This window comes from Pezoporus flaviventris, unplaced genomic scaffold (genome assembly GCF_033815535.1).
Source record: "Pezoporus flaviventris isolate CSIRO_AGI_PZ_B2104156 unplaced genomic scaffold, CSIRO_AGI_Pfla_v1 ptg000059l, whole genome shotgun sequence".
Taxonomy (NCBI): domain Eukaryota; kingdom Metazoa; phylum Chordata; class Aves; order Psittaciformes; family Psittacidae; genus Pezoporus; species Pezoporus flaviventris.
The window spans coordinates 266,255-282,727 of NW_026892607.1; the positions used below are offsets into that span (position 1 = coordinate 266,255).

General features: G+C 46.3%; 1 long non-coding RNA gene across 1 annotated transcript; it reads right to left on the reverse strand.

The window, feature by feature from the left end:
* Positions 1–5,228: 5,228 nt before the first annotated feature.
* LOC133277628 (uncharacterized) lies at positions 5,229–6,838 on the reverse strand. Its single transcript, XR_009746264.1, has 2 exons — positions 5,764–6,838; positions 5,229–5,337 (listed from the first exon to the last, which is right to left on the reverse strand). It is a non-coding gene; the product is annotated as an uncharacterized LOC133277628 (long non-coding RNA).
* Between the last annotated feature and the right edge of the window lie 9,635 nt (positions 6,839–16,473).

Consider the following 16,473-nt stretch of genomic DNA (forward strand, 5'->3'; position numbering starts at 1 on the left):
CTTCAGAGCTTGGGATTGTCCCTGCCAAGGGGCTGAGAGTGTCCAAGTGAGAGCTGCATCTCCTGCACACGCAGCAGCATGGAGCCGCAGGTCCTCAAAAACACCCACAGCACAGCGCTCGCTCCATTTCCAGCAAGCACCCAGGAATTGTCTTGCTCCCAAAATACCCACGAACTAAGCTATGTCCACCAGGAACTATGCTGTTACCACCAAGAATGATGCTGTTCCCACAAGAATGATGCTATTTGCACCAAGAGCGATGCTATTTCCACCAAGAATAATGCGATTACCACTAAGAACAATGCTATTTCCACCAAGAATAATGCAATTACCGCTAAGAATGATGCTGTTGCTGCCAAGAACTATGCTATTTGCACCCAAGAAGGATGCTGGTTCTTTCTGGGGGTGATGGTAACTCACCCAAAGCATCCCAAGCAAGGAAATGGCTGGAAAAGGAAGCTGGGCCACCTCACGTGGCTTTGCTTTTGGAGTTTTTCACCCCTTCTAAAGAACACAAAGTTGTGTGTGGCACTTCTGCAATTCAAACCCCAGGCTTGACAGGGGGAAAAGGACTAGAAGAAGAAAGCAGGGAACAAACCCAACCCGCCCCCAACTGCAGCTCACGCTCATGGAAACAAGATGTGGCGCTCGTGAGGCTGTCCCAGGGAGAAAGTTTGCTAAAAATAACCTATGCAGATTATGTACATAAAATGTCATGGAATATCAGCACATAAACCCGTGTGCTAGTTCAGGCTGTTGCAATTACAGCTCGAATGTGCCAGATGAAGGACACGCAGCATTTGGTGTGTCTGCAGTGGAAGCCAGGCGTGGGGCCAGCTTCAATCTCCAGCCGTTGCTCGAGGCGCTGGGGGCCATGTCTGACCTCATGGTGCACAGCCAAAGATACAGGGGAATGGGGTTTGGAACTGGGTGATCTTAAGGTCCTTTCCAACCCAAACCTTTCCATGATTCTATGATTATCTTCTGGTGAAGGAGGGACAGGGATAACCCTTGGGATTAGGGTATATAAAGTCCTATATACCCCTAGGGTATATAAAGCCCTCGTACCTGAGAAGGGTCCAGAAGTGGTGGAGCTGCCAGAACCCCCCACATTGGAGGGTTTCCAAGTACTGGAGTTCACCTGGGCGCAGGATGGGGCTGTGATTTACAAGTCAGAGCTCTGCTTGGACAGCACATCTCAGACAAAGTGGATTATTTTACCCAGAGCATCACTCGCAGAACCCTACCAATCGCTTTGCCAGAGGAAAGAGCCCAGTAACTTATTTTGCTCATGGATGGGGTGATCTCAGCATGCTTTGAAGCACCAGCAAGGCCTCTTGGACCCCCCCGAGGTCCTTCAGGATGGCATTTTAAGGCGTCTGACATTTTCTGTGCTCCCTCCTCAGTCTTCTGGCTCCAACATATATTTTCCCCAAATTCTGCTTTTGTTATTCGCATGCATCGACACTGTTTGGTTTTGCACCGTGACCTCCATAACTCATCCTGAGGCAGCAGGCTTGGGCTGGAAGAGTGCTGGGGGGATGCAGCAGATCCAGCTGCAGGGAAGGCATCGTCTCTGTGTTTTGGGAGAGGATGGCAGGGGTGATGGCATATGTCCCGTCACTACCCTGCTGGTTGCAATGGTGCTGGACCATTTCCGTTGGTGGCTGAAACCATGGATGAGCTCTTTTTAACCATCAATTCATTATTGAATTTATAATATTGAATAAAATATTCAGGTTTGATTCCATTTCTATCCCCTCCATTCTCTTCCCTTTTCGCTTCTCATGAGATATTGGCTTGTAGCAGGAGCACAGCAACACTTTGGGAGACCCCAACCATGGGACTTACATGCATACAGGAATACGTGGTTTGTTCTGCAGTTTGTCCTCACATGAAAGCCATCAGGATGTGTCCTTGGGCACCATGCCTTGCTCACAGCCTGGGTTTGGGAGCATCTCCCTCAGCACCACGTCGGTATTTGGGCCAAAACCTCCCCGAGCATCTCAGTGCTGCCTACGGCCTCCCCAGTGGGGTGCCAGCATCCCCCAGCTCTTATAAGCCACAATATTCCCTTAAGTTATCCATGGAATCCCAGAATCCCAGCCTGGTTTGGGTTCAAGGGACCTTAAAGCCCATCCAGCTCCAACCCCTGCCATGGGCAGGGACACCTTCCACCAGAGCAGCTTGCTCCAAGCCCCTGTGTCCAACCAGGCCTTGAACACTGCCAGGGATGGGGCAGCCACAGCTTCTCTGGGCACCCTGTGCCAGCGCCTCAGCACCCTCACAGGGAAGAACTTCTGCCTAAGAGCTCATCTCAGTCTCCCCTCTGGCAGGTTAAAGCCATTCCCCTTGGCCTGTCCCTACATCCCTTGTCCCAAGCCCCTCTCCAGGTTTCCTGCAGCCCCTTCAGGCACTGGAGCTGCTCTCAGGTCTCCCCTTCAGGAGCCTTCTCTTCTCCAGGCTGCCCCAGCCCAGCTCTCTCAGCCTGGCTCCAGAGCAGAGCTGCTCCAGCCCTTGCAGCATCTCCATGGCCTCCTCTGGCCCCGCTCCAACAGCTCCAAGTCCCATGTTACAGCTTTGAATCAATTTTCTAGCAAATAAAGCTTTTACCCAGCCAGTTGACCAGAATTGAATTACCACCGAGTTTTAGTTCTCTCTTCACCCCAAAGGACACTTTGTATCCCAGCAAGGCCATGCTGCCACAGTGGCTTCTGGGGCGAGCGCGTCCCTTTGTACGGTTGTCTCTTTCTCTTGATTTCATCCTTTGGCTGCATATTGCTGGGGATTGTTTTTCCTTTCTCTTTCTCTCTTTCTTTCTTTTTGCCTTTCTTTCTCGCTTTCTCTTTCCCTCTCTTTTTCTCTCTTTCTCTTTCTTTTTCTGTCTTTCCCTTCCTTCCTTCCTTCCTTCCTTCCTTCCTTCCTTCCTTCCTTCCTTCCTTCCTTCCTTCCTTCCTTCCTTCCTTCCTTCCTTCCTTCCTTCCTTCCTTCCTTCCTTCCTTCCTTCCTTCCTTCCTTCCTTCCTTCCTTCCTTCCTTCCTTCCTTCCTCCCCTCCCTCCCTCCCTCCCTCCCTTCCTCCTTTCCTTCCTTCCTTCCCTCCTTCCTTCCTTTCTTTCTTCCTTTCCTTCCTTCTTTTCTTTCTTTTCTTTTTCTTTCTCCTTTCCTTTCCTTTCCTTTCCTTTCCTTTCCTTTCCTTTCCTTTCCTTTCCTTTCCTTTCCTTTCCTTTCCTTTCCTTTCCTTTCCTTTCCTTTCCTTTCCTTTCCTTTCCTTTCCTTTCCTTTCCTTTCCTTTCCTTTCCTTTCCTTTCCTTTCCTTCCCTTCCCTTCCCTTCCCTTCCCTTCCCTTCCCTTCCCTTCCCTTCCCTTCCCTTCCCTTCCCTTCCCTTCCCTCCTCTCTTCCTTTCTCCCTTTCTCTCTCTCTCCCTTTGCTCTCTCTCTCCACCCGTTCTCAAGCAGCCCATGGATGCACATCTCTCCCCATCTCCCCAGTCTGCTCACGTCCCTCAGCAAACCTCCCCCGCTGCCATCGCGGCGCACGGAGCGGTGCGTGCCGCTGCGGCACCCGCAGCACGGGGACAGCCGCAGGGATGACGCCGTTTGCTCGTCCACCTCCAGCGATCTCGCTGTCCCGTTTGCCCCAAAGCTCTCACGCTCCATGAGCTCCGGGCTGGCCATGGCCGGGCTGCGGGGAAGGCTGCGGGAGGAGGGGCCGCGGGTTGTGCCCTGCAGCAGATGGGACCCTTTCTGTTAACGCTGATTCCCGGTTAATAACTTTCGACCTCCTGAACCGAGCCACCTTGTGCAAGGAGCAGCCTGCGAAACACCGGGCACTCGGCTGTGAGGTACGAGCACCGCTCAGCCCGGTCACTGATACCAAGGGGACCTCAAAGGGGAGGTCTGTGGCTTGAGGAACACCCCAACAGGGCTTTTACCCAATTATTGCCCTATCCCCAGGGGTGCCGAGCAGCCTCAGTTTCTCCATGCAGAGAAATGGTTTGATTTCCCTCATTATAAAAGGCTAGAAGCAGCAATTCAGAGATCCCCTGCATAAATCTTCCTAAAGGTCCCCTCTTTCTTCAGCACCCCATGCTGGAGCCAGCCTCTGCCCTTCCCAGTGGGTGCCAGCACCCCCACAGCCCTTATGAACTACAGTATTCCCTTAAGCTATCCATGTTACACATCTTAATCATTTTTCTAGCAAATACAGCTTTTACCAACTTTTGGTACACAATCCACAACCCACCTGGATGAAGGGAAAGCCATTTCCCTAGCATTTGCTCAGCTGGGATGTTTCCCATGTCATTGTGCTGTGGTTCCTCCTCCTTTACAGCCCCAGAGCCAGGGTTTGGGGGAGTTTTTCTTCTCTCTAAGGAATATTTTTGAATCCTTTTGGAGGTGTGGAGGGTGGTTTTGGTATCTGTGAAGCTGCAGCAGCACAGGCAGTCCTGCATGGATGGGAGCCTCCTGGCTTCATGATAGGGGAAAGGAAATTCCTCATCATTTCAGCTGTGGAAGCAGTGTTTGAAAATGCATGCTCTGGAGCCAGGACATGCAGGAAAATCAGGTAAAATACACTTCTGAAAAAGGGTTTTGAGGTGAGACTCGTAAGTTTTTAATGGGCAGCACTGATTTAACTCCCCTTGTGTCGCTGCTGGATGGTGCAGTTCTGGCTTCCGGCCGTTGGGTCAAGCCAAGGGTCTTTCCCCACTGCCACAGGATGCTGCCCCAGCCAAACTCCCATGGTTCGGCTACAGGGAAGGGTAAGGGATGTATCTGGACATGTGAAGAGCTATAGCACAGGCAGGAATATGTTTGAATTCTTGAGGTCAGCAGTTCAGCATTGTGCTCTTACACCCATCTCAGATATTTCATTCCCCAAGTTCTCATCACGGGACAAGACCAGTGCAGGCACGGCTGTTTCATGATTTGGGGAATTTCCTCTTGGATGGAACACTGGAAAGGGACTTTAAAGGCTGCCCCATCGCTGTGCTGGAAGAGGACCATGGGGCATGAGCAACCTGGAAGTGGTTGGTTTGGTCATCCAGCTCCAAAAACAGGGCAGGAATGACAGCAGGCAAGAACATGAACAAAGCTCACCAGAGCAGCAGTCGAAGTCACCCCATGCACACCCCTTCAAAACCAGATTCTTCAAACAAACACCACTCTGGGAAAACACCTGGATGAGATAATCAGTGGGTTTGGATGCTGGAGGCAGTTGGCCTTCATCTTCCTCCCTACGTGCACAATATGGATTGTTATCTTCCATCCACTGTGTACACCCGTCTTTGTTCTCCACTGCCACAATAGCTTTTAAGGGTAGTCTTATCTTTGTTCACCTAGGAGAAAGTAATTGGTCAAATTTAATTCAAAGAGAGATCAATTAGGAAAGGTTGTGACAGACAGGTAGGTCACCAGCGACTCATAAATCCCGGGTAGAATTTCCTCCTCTGCCATACACGGGTTTGATGTAGGAAATGGCTCATTTGCAAGCTAAAGGTTTAATTAGGAGGAGAAAAAAAAAGGTCAGCAGAGATCAGATGTGAATTGCAAAGTGCTAAAGAAGTTTACTGCAGCAACGCATTTATGGAGAGCCGGGCTATAGATCCGCTCCCTCTCTGTCCAGAATGCTAATAGCACCTCTTTGAATTCCTCCTGTCACCAGAAAAATCATCGATAACATGTGGATGCTTTAAAACTGCTTGTCACCCACTTTCTCTTTATGATAATCAAAGGGCTCTGCTAAGACTCAGAGACTCCCTTACCCATCTTGTTAATTGTGGATCCTTCTTTCCAGGTCGGGTTTCCAGAATGTGACACCCTTCGGGTCACTGTTTCCTCTCCCATCCATCGCAATATGAGCTTTGCAGAGGGTATTTATTGCTCCTCCTCAGCAGGGATGCAGCCACGATGTAAATTGTGCCAGAAATACCAATATGATGAAAATTCATGACATTTCTTCCTCACCTCACCGTATTCTGGATAGCATTTATGGATGTGCAAACTGCAGAAGTAAAAGAGCTCTGTACAAGCTCTCTTAAAAGCAGTGGGAGCAATAGTAACGTGATTACACGAGGGTTTAGCTCGTCGGCAAGTGTGCTGAGCCAGCCTAAGGCAGTAGAGCCTAAAGTCAAGCCCTGCCACTGATCTCAGCTCTCAAGGCTGCTATGGGCAGTGCTTGTTTCAATCCCCTTTGGTGTCCAGGGCTCCCTCCTGCTGCCCCCTCCATTCCCTACATCTCCGGGGGGTTCCCACCAGTGGGGATTGGCGGTGGTGCTCTCAGTGCGGCCGTGCTGCGGCTGCCCCGCGCTGGGACCTCGCCAACAGGCACAGATGCAGCTTCCAGCCTGATCTGTGCTGCAGCTGGGGCTGGGAAGGGTTCAAGGAGTGCTGCTGCTTGGCCAGAATCACCGGGGGTCCAGGCATCCTGGAGAACGCCATGGTTTGGGGCTTCATTAGGTGTCATACATAACTAATGACTCTGCAGTAGCGTATGGCAGGAAAGGTCCAGAGCCAGCCATCAGGGTGGAGAGAAATCAAAATGGCAGCTGGGCCTGGCTGGGAGAGCAAGAGCAATTTTTCCAGTCACTTCCATTTGTTCCAGTATCACTCAGCCCCACAGCCTGTTTTCATGAGAGATTGCGATTCCGCTTTAAGGAACACTCCATGAAAAAGGACAGACAGCAGACCAGGTTGTAACCCGATGTGATTACACAGGCAACGTGAATTCCCAGCACCTGAGCCTCCAGCCCTCCGTGTGGTGTCGATAACACCAATTTCAGTAACTCCAGCAAAGGCAACTGCACCAACAATCGGTGGAGGACGGAGGAGGCTCTTCACTCTTCTGGAGGATCAGAAACTCGCAGCAATTATCAGTCAACAGTTCCAGCTGCCTGGTAAACCTAAGGTTACAGCAAACACAGCTCAGCTCTGAGGCTGGAAACAGAAGAGCTGTAATTATTTACAAGCTCAACTATTGCCCCCATCGCCAGATACAGGGAGAGAAATGATGCGGACCCCGATTCATCCAGCTTCTGACAAAGAGGCGTGATGCTCCTCGTGCAGACACTCAAGTGTGCTTCTAGGACACTCAAGATTCAGGTGTGATGTGTACAAAGCATTAACCATTTACTCCCAACAGTAGACAAAAGCCTCATTACCATGGGCAAGCCACATCCACATTAAAAAATCAGCTCCGATGAGCCTCCTAAGAGGAGCAAGAGATTCCCTTGTCTTTGCTGAGTGTGGGGGGGAAATTCAGCTGTTCTGACAACCAAATCATGTTTGATTCCATCCGAGCTGCCTCGATAGAGATGTCAGATGGGAGAAGATAGCAGAAGTCTGCCTCGCAGTTTAATTGGGTTACACTCTTGTATATCCTGTTTTAAAAGTAAGGCCTTCAAAATGCGATTTGGATGCAAGTGAGTTGCGTGGGGCTTTATCCTGGACAGCCCCTTCTCTCAGTGAGCAAAAGAGCAGAGCTCTGAACACAGGCTGTACGTATGGCTGGATTTATGGAGCAGTCATTATTTTAACAGCACTTACTGACTTTGGGTCAAATATCTTTTTCCAGCATTTTTTCATTTCAGGAACGAGCCCGTATGTCACAATCTCATGCCTCATCTAATTGGAGAAGTGTTTCCTTTGTCCTTGAAACCGAAAAGTAGACCACGTATCCAGGAGCTACAGAATGAAAAAGCATCTGCCTTTGGTATTTGGCGTGCCTCAATTAAAAAACCCCGCTGCTTGGGATATCATTTGTGTTTGAGTCCTGACCAGAGCACTTCTGCTCACATTCGAGTGGATGGTTCTGAAGGTCGAGCTAGGGGTACGTGAAAAAAAACCCCCGAATCCTTTGGAACAATACACAGAACATTAATGGTTTACATACAACAGAAAAGAGGCCTGGATCCAGCAAAGCCAAGTTCAGAGTCATGCTGGAAGCACGGGAACAGCTCTCATGCTTGCTCCCTTCTGAGCACCTCTATAAGCTCCTGTTGGAGCGGAGCTCAGGCCCACACTCAAGACGTGGCTCCCCTCCCTCCCAGCCCCACAAATCTAGCTCTCAATATGCACAAAACACTTCTATCTTTAAAAAATAATTGAAAAGGTGCACCCCGAAGTTCACTGGATCGATCCCTCTGAATTATTTTATTTAGAAGACACTTCATTGTGTCAAAGATTTAATGGAGAGGTCACGATGCCCAGCTTTCAGAATGTCAATGCATTAAAAGGGAGCGTTGCAGGGAATGTTAAAATCCCTGGTAATGTATGCCCAAGCAAAACTGCCAGATTTATGAGATATGACAATTATTAGACAGAGTTTAGATAAGACGTGGGCTGATGGGGAAAAGCAGGGGAAGGGCTGGAATCCTTCTGTGCGTGTCTTACAAGAGGCAGGATGAAATTCAGCAGCCTCACTACGGACTCTTTTGCCTTCCCCTTTAAGCATTCTCTCCCCGAGCTGTATCGTTTGAAATGTGTGTATTTTTAAGTAAGCAGTATTTCCCGGCACACTTGATTAAATACCTTCCCTTGTTATTTATTGCCCATTAAACGACATATCTTCTGCAGGTACCTTTGTTGGACAAAAGCTCTTTGCTATCAAATGCAGACCTCAGCATGTCTTAGGCCAGAGCAGTTTAGAGCAATGATCTCCGCGTGGGGCTGCAGCTGAGAAGCACTGAGAAAACTCCAGCAGCATGGATCAGAGTTCTCTGCTTAATAAGAGGCACGTCTGGCATCTCAGAATTGCCCAACTTTACTTCATTTTCCACTTCTTGGTGCATGCGATAAGGTTGGAACATGCACGATGTCCAAAGGTTTTCCTCTCTTTCCTTGGGGAATGTCTGTCTTCGGGTGCTGCAGGAACAATTGCCATCCACCAAAGTACTTCCAGGCTGTAAAGTTTCAAGTGAAACGGAAGGGCGGGGGAAGGAATGACAAGTCCTTTTCACTGAAATTCTCTCCCCAGATGGATTTGGCAGAGCCTGGCTCTGCTAGTCTTAAAGCAAGGTTTATCATTCGTGCAGGCTGCTGCCTGAAGGGGGGAAAGATCTTTGAAGTTGGTGAATGATGGAAGGGTCTCCCCCCTCCCCTCCCTCGCACGCATTTTTTAAGGGTGGAGACTGGGAGATGCTCAACTGCCCTGAGTCAGGAAATTACATGACAAATTAAACAATTATGTGTTTTAGTGCTGAACATCTATTGAGACACTTTGATTCGAACATGCATTCAGCACGAATTCCGTGGGCATTTACACTCTCCCCCATCACCTGCAATCCTACACTGCGTTATAGAATCATAGAATAGTTAGGGTTGGAAAGGACCTTAAGATCACCCAGTTCCAACCCCCCTGCTATGGGCAAGGACACCTCACACTAAACCAGGTCACCCAAGGCCTCGTCCAACCTGGTCTTGAACACTGCCAGGGATGGAGCATTCACAACTTCCCTGGGCAACCCATTCCAGTGCCTCACCACCCTCACAGGAAAGAATTTCCTCCTTATATCCAATCTAAACTTCCCCTGTTTAAGTTTTAACCCATTACCCCTTGTCCTATTTTACTGCATGTCAAGAGCTCCCCTGCTCCGTTGTCTACACCTTGAAGAGATTTCTTTATCATTTAACTTTATTACAGAAGGCAGTGCCTGGACACTGTTGGAGTGACAAGGACTATTTCCTTAATTACTGTACATTGATAATAGCATTTACTCTGGCAGCTCCAGTGCTATTCAATCAAGCAAGATTCAATACAAAAAAAGCTGATTTGCCAAAAAAGAGATTAGCATAAGTGCCTACAGTCACATTCTATTTTTGAAGGTAAAGCTACTGTGTCTGGGAGCTTTCTTGTGGGAACTTTATAAAGAGAGATTAATCTAGTTTATCTCCTTCAAAAGATATTTGGGGAAAGCACAGAGAGTTGCTGTTTAGGCTCCATTGGTAATAATTTCCTATAACCATCTAAAATAAAGACCTGCATAGAATGTGCTAATCAGCAGCAGGAAGGTGTATTTCTTCCTCTTACGTGGACGCAGACATTTGTTGTGAAAAAACTCTGTGTTCCCTAGTTTGCTATTGCTGGTCTTTGTCATTTAATCAAGTGGTGACTGTAGCGGTTGTACTTTAAAATTAAATGCTATTATTTATGGTAGAACTTGTTCTAGTCAAAAATGCAGACCTCAGCACTGTGTACATTTGTAAGCAGAAGGTTAAGCAGGACATTTTAAATGGTATAGCAAAGGGCTTAATCAAGGCTGAAGAGCAAAATGCAGTGGGATAACAGATATAGTAAATAGGCATTAATCACCATACACGCTTAATCCAGGTATTAGGCAGTCTTGGGGCTAATATGAAGACTCACTTACATAAGGACTCATTCTACCAGCGCTTAAGTAAGTGAATAACTTTATTCTTGGGAGAAATTTCAGCAGTGCTCAAGGCCCTTGCAGTATCAAGCCTACAGTATAGCTCTGTAAAATGATCACCACGCAATTACTTTTGCCTGAAGGGGATTTCTGAGTTAGGAGGCCTGGGGGGGGGAGTGGTTCAAGAAAGGCAAAAACTGAATTGCCAGAGCATAAGGAGCCACTTTTCCGTGTTGTTTTTGTTTTCCCTTGACACTGCCTCTAACCGTGACATCCAAATCCGAGCTAAGTACTTCTTGCCGAAGATGGACCAGATAAAATCACGAAGCCAGTATCATCTCATGTGAGACAGCTCACTGTCTTAGTGACAAATTTAGTGACTACAAATCCAGGCTTAGAACATAGTCCTTCCCTAGTCATAATCCAGCACTCACACACTGGATTTGCCTTTAGCTACTGATGAACTATAACTTCAGTTGCAAGAATAGTGCATCCATAGATATGAAACTCACCATACAGAAGTTCTTTTATTAGGTGCTCAGAAAGATTAAAGTGCTTCCACGTTTAACTTAACATCAAAAAGTCCAGATCTTTACACAAACTGGCATGTCACGTGTACTGACACACCAGCACACAAACCGCAGCCTCCGGCCCAGGGTGGGTTTTGGCATGCTGGTCAAGCTTGACTTACCTAGCACTGAAACAGAATAGGCAGACTCATGGTAAGCACCACACCTAACCTGAGGAACAGGGAAGGAGCTGGAAAAGCAGGGAATGGGGTAGATGGCCGCGGATTATCTATTCAAGGAATAACAAGATGAAAAAAAAGAATCCACAAACCTTTAATTGTGAATATAGGAGAGGGACAGTGATGTAACTGTTCCCAGGGAACACTATTCTTATTTTGTAGAGGGAGGTGAGCCAAGATACTTAAGCTCTAGAGAACCTTTAACACAGGAAGCTATTTATCATAACAAGCTTGGTTGATACTGCTCCCATACTGAACCAATTAGATTAGCCTATTTCGTCATACTTCATAACTTGGGATGATAGGTTTCCAAGCATGGTACAGTGCAGTAATTGAATTTTGATCAAACACACATGGCCCATAACCCAGTATGTGAAACTTTCAGAACAGTTCACAGCTTTTAAATATCCAGTCAACATGTTGCCAAAAGTACAGGATGTACTTGATGCAAGTGGGAGAGGAGGGGGGGAGCACGAGTCCTCGCCGTAACTTGGTACAGCTGTAAAACAAACATTTTTTTGTTCCGATTCTGTTCCTACTTTAGCAAAGGAGCTGGGAGGAAGACAGGGAATGGCAAGTAAGTCGTTTTTCTCCCCAACCCCCACGCATTCCCCCCCCACCCCCCCCCCAGCACACATTTCCCTTTTAACATTCTCAGATTACCGCAACGTTTTACATTCACTGTACTGTACTTACATACTGTATTAGACACACCAGCAATTCTGTTTGTTAGCATGACACATCCATTGCTTACACTTAGTTAACAAAATAACTTAAAAGTCGCATGCATCATCCTCTTAATAGGGTTAGAATCAATGGGACCGTGGAATGAAAGACCTAAAAATTACCCCCCACCTCTGCGTTCCCCAGGCTTCTGCCTCTGCCAACGCAATCCATATGGTGGGCAGCCTTGTCAGGATCAAGGTGAACACTCAGTCAGTTCTTTGCAGGCTGGGATCTCCTCTTACATGTTCTCGCCATGTTTTCCCTACAGTAAATCCAAGGAACTTTGAAGAAGGCTCTGTGTAAAGGAAACAGTATACATTAATAACTTCATTCCTACAGCCCTGACGGGCTAGGAGGCAAAACACCCACCGCAGACCAGGTTCATGACATGGAAAGCACTGTGGCAGGGTTTCTTTTGAGCAAGTAATGGGTATCTATATTGAAGCTGCTTCCTGGCCTACAGCTAAGTCTGGCATGCTTCAGCAATGGAGCAGGGTAACACCAACCTCTGCACGTTATGCTGCCAACTTATTTCTCAGCATCGAACGCTTTGACCCGAAAGGCAGCTGGAAGCAGCTCTGGGCATCTCAGGTACACAAAGGGGAAGTACCAGGGCAAGCCAACACCTTTGCTTTCATCGAGGTGGTGCAAATGACGGGAATTACCTCTACAGCCCTCCAAAGAGTTTAGGATCTGATGGTTTACCCAGGTGCTTCTAGTTGCACTTCGTGGATGGGCTGCCTCCAAGCCGTCTCACACACCTGCTCTGCAGTACCACAGGTTCCAAGGGGAGAAACGGTGCTTCTCAGATGTAACAAAATGCACATTTCATTTAGTCTAGCTGTTGGTTGGGAACAGGTATACTGCTTGATTACACACACACCACCCTGCCAGAGACAGAGTGCAGAGGATATGCTGGATCCCTTCTCTTTCCCCACCCCACTCCCCACTAAGTTACGATGCTGCAGAGAAAAGAGATAAAGAGGAAAAATGGTGACCAACTTATCAGACTTGGACCAAGCCTCAGCTCAAACCAAGGTTAAACAGGCCTGTTCTAAGCCTCTTAAAGATAGGATTTATATAGTAATTACAGTAATGGAAAGTGATCTTTATAATTTTTATACTGCCTAAAATTCTGCTGTGTCATATGCATCTGCAGAGCCTCGGAACTGTGCTTCTCAGAGAGAGCACTGCAGTCTTGAAAGCAGCCATTCAAATGTATAATGGAGAATTATCAGCGCCTGAATATGTTTGAGATTATAATGAAGCACGAAGAGTTCGACTCAAATACTGGGAAAAGCATGGAGTTTGTATTGAGACAAGCAGGATTTTTCACTTTATGTTGTTGGGAGTTTTTGGAACTAGGTATTCACTACACACAGGGCAAACAGCACTGAGACTGCCCTTTGTAGTCTTGTATTTCCTTTCTTTTCCTTTGCTACAGTCTCAGATCTAGAGAGTGAGTATAGTGCAAAATGTATCTTGGCCGGACAGAATCCTCGCATCCACTTTCCAGTTTTCTCTGTTGTGCAAGGAAAAATACCGGAGTGCTAAGTCTCTGCTGTACCGTAAAGAACAACTTCAGAAGATTTGGAGATCTGATAGGGGGTTTGGCTCCACCTTCAGGAAGCAAAAGGCAAAGAGACAACGTAGTTCTAAGTTTCAGACAGAACTCTCTGCAGAAACTGAAGCCGACAACCTCCTTTTATTGACATCTACTGCTCCCCAATGTGTCTTTGCTTCATATATGTAAAAGATTCTCTGACCTGATGCCGTGACATTTCTACATACTTGATTCAGCACTGAAGAGCCCAGCTCCTCCTAGAAGTACTTGGGAACTTGCTGCAGGATGTCCAAAGGTGGCCCATAATGAACGAACAGAGCTGAGAGATGAACAAAAGCCAACAAAAAGCATCTCTGAAGTGAAAAGAAGTTTAGACACACAGGATGTCATAGAGCTGTTTCAAATATTATTAGCCACTTACACTCAGTACTAAGGGTTCCATACAGAATGAAATTTTCCCTTACAATTCAGAGATTAGAAGGTTCTGTGGGAAACACAGATGGATTGACAGAGAGAAAGTGGGAAGAGTCTTGATCAAATTTCAGTCTAGCAAAACACTTAAGCAGATGCCTAAACTTAAGCTATTTTTTTCTCCTCAGATTCAAGCAAAAGATGCAAACAATAATCTCTTACATTCCACCTTTTTGCAGACTGATGCAGGCTGAACCCAGAACATAGTAGCTGGTTAAAAAGCATGACCTAAATGAATTCAAATGATGCATTTTTCTTTAAGAAACCATACAGTCACCATTGATAATAATGAAAATGGGAAATTAGTTTGGGATGAGACAACACTGAGATTGAAAGACTGGATGATGTGTTGGTGAAATAAAAGGCAATCACACAGTTAGTGACAGTCCTATGAAAGCGCATGGTTGCTTGCAAGATCTTGCCTCTGGCATTTCCCCAGCTGGGTGCTTAAGAACCCAATCTTATTGTTTTAGACAGCGTCTTCTGGAGGAAACAGGTTTGAAAACTGCAGAGCAAGCAACAGGAATGGACTAAACACCTAATGAATCTAAAAATAAAACCCCCCAAACATGGAGAAGAGATGCAAGGAGACTGAATAGACATAGCTGTGTAAGCAAACAGAACTGAATATACTCTTGAGGAGCAAAGGAAACAATTCTTGATGGGGTGACAACAGATGTTATCCAAAAAAATTCTAACGGAGCATTTCAAACACAAAGACCTTCCTGTGGAGCTGAGAAGTTTCACTGGCAGACATACAGCAATACATCTTTGGAAACATAATAAAGCCTAACATTCAAGGTGTTATCAGGTCCTGAAAGCAGAAGTGATATCTTCATGTAATAAGTGGTGGGTGGTGGCGGAGAGGGAAACACTTAGGATAACAAAATGCTGTCACAGGAAGTTGCCATAGCACAGTTGTGATTTAAATCTCAGGAGGAATAGCAAGTCAGTTTGCTCCAAAATATCCCTAAATCCACTCTCCTGGAAAACAAGCTCTAAACACAAGTGAAAGATGCACGGGTTGACCAAACATCAGATGATCTTTAAGGCCCCTTCCAACCCAAACCAGGCAATGATTCAATGAAACACAATACAGAGTAATTTATGAATACAATAAGCACGCTTAAATACAACCACTTTTGCGCTGTGTGACTGCAAAGTGCCCGGAGCTGAGTGTTTCTACCCGCTACTGCTCTTTCAGATCACAGTTGAGCACACTGCAGAACAATCCTAAAAGGGACACTAAAAAAAGGAAAAAAAAGACAGGTTTATGGAGTCATTTTTGCCATGACTGAACTGCACCGGCACTTAGGGAAGATTTGGATTTAACTCCTGGCATGGATCTGCAGCATCTTCAGTGAAGAGCTTCACACAGGTTTTCAAAGGCTAGGCACTTCAAATTCTTGTTTTAAACTCTGGCCTTTACTTTTTATGATGTTCTTTTACAGATACAGAATAATACCTCTCAGTCCTGTTGGAATGTTGAAAGGATTCCTGAATATCTGCAGAGCCAGCAGCTATCATTTTATCTGAGGAGGAGGCTGGAGGATGATATAGAACATTGTCTAATTATTTCTATTGCTTTGCAACTGTTTTTATGAAAACAATCCAGAGAGAAGATTATTCAGTGCACTCAGAGCAACGGGAACTACGGGAACACTGGGGTGGAGAACTTGATTGGCAGGATTAAGCTCAAGCAGGCAGCAACACAGAAAATCATCATAGGACAGACATTTTGATAAATATTACTGTAGCCAATTTATTATTAGCACAGTGGGACAGCTTTACATCTCACATCACACTTTTCACAGCCCTTATGGCAAACATGCCATATCTGATAATTGCACGATGAAAACAAAGACCTCACTACTGGCCCCGCGGTTCCTATCTGCTTACTCAGTTAACCCTCTCTAAACTTCAACTAGGCAATTATACAGGTATGTAGAAATGCAGATAAGTGTGTTCATGTATGGAACATAATTTCTACAGTACTCAATGCAAGTTGAAAAGGTTATGCCATCTGTGGCGCTGATTTCTAAACAGCTTTACAGACAAAGCAGAGCGAAAGCAGTTGTTAAGACAAGATAGAGGATCAAGTGGAATGCCATCCCAAGGGAAGAGATGATAAAGCAGTGTGTTCCTGGCAAGAGCGTGCACAGGTATCACAAACCAGAAAGCATCAGGATGAGGGGGCCCCGTAACAGCTTTTATTCCCTGCATTGGTTGTCACATATCTTCTGTTCCTAGAGAAACACTAACTTGGAGTAACAAATCTTTCTCTCTGTTGGCTACATGGTTTCTGGGATTAACAAACTATCTGACGAACCTTGTAACTAATCATATTTTCATCTGATTCACACAAAATAGTTCCCGTATTCTTTTACGGGTAATGAAGCTCAAGATGGGCTGCTGAAATCATTAAGCCAAGCTCTCTGCTACTTGTACACATGGAAATACATTTCAGAACGAAATCCTCTGTGATGAGTTGCCCAAGGGTATTTTTTTTATTATGATGTCCATTGTATCTTCCTATTTTCACAGCTATATTATCAGCTTCAGGATTAAAAAACAAAGAGCAGACAAGCCACAAGATGAC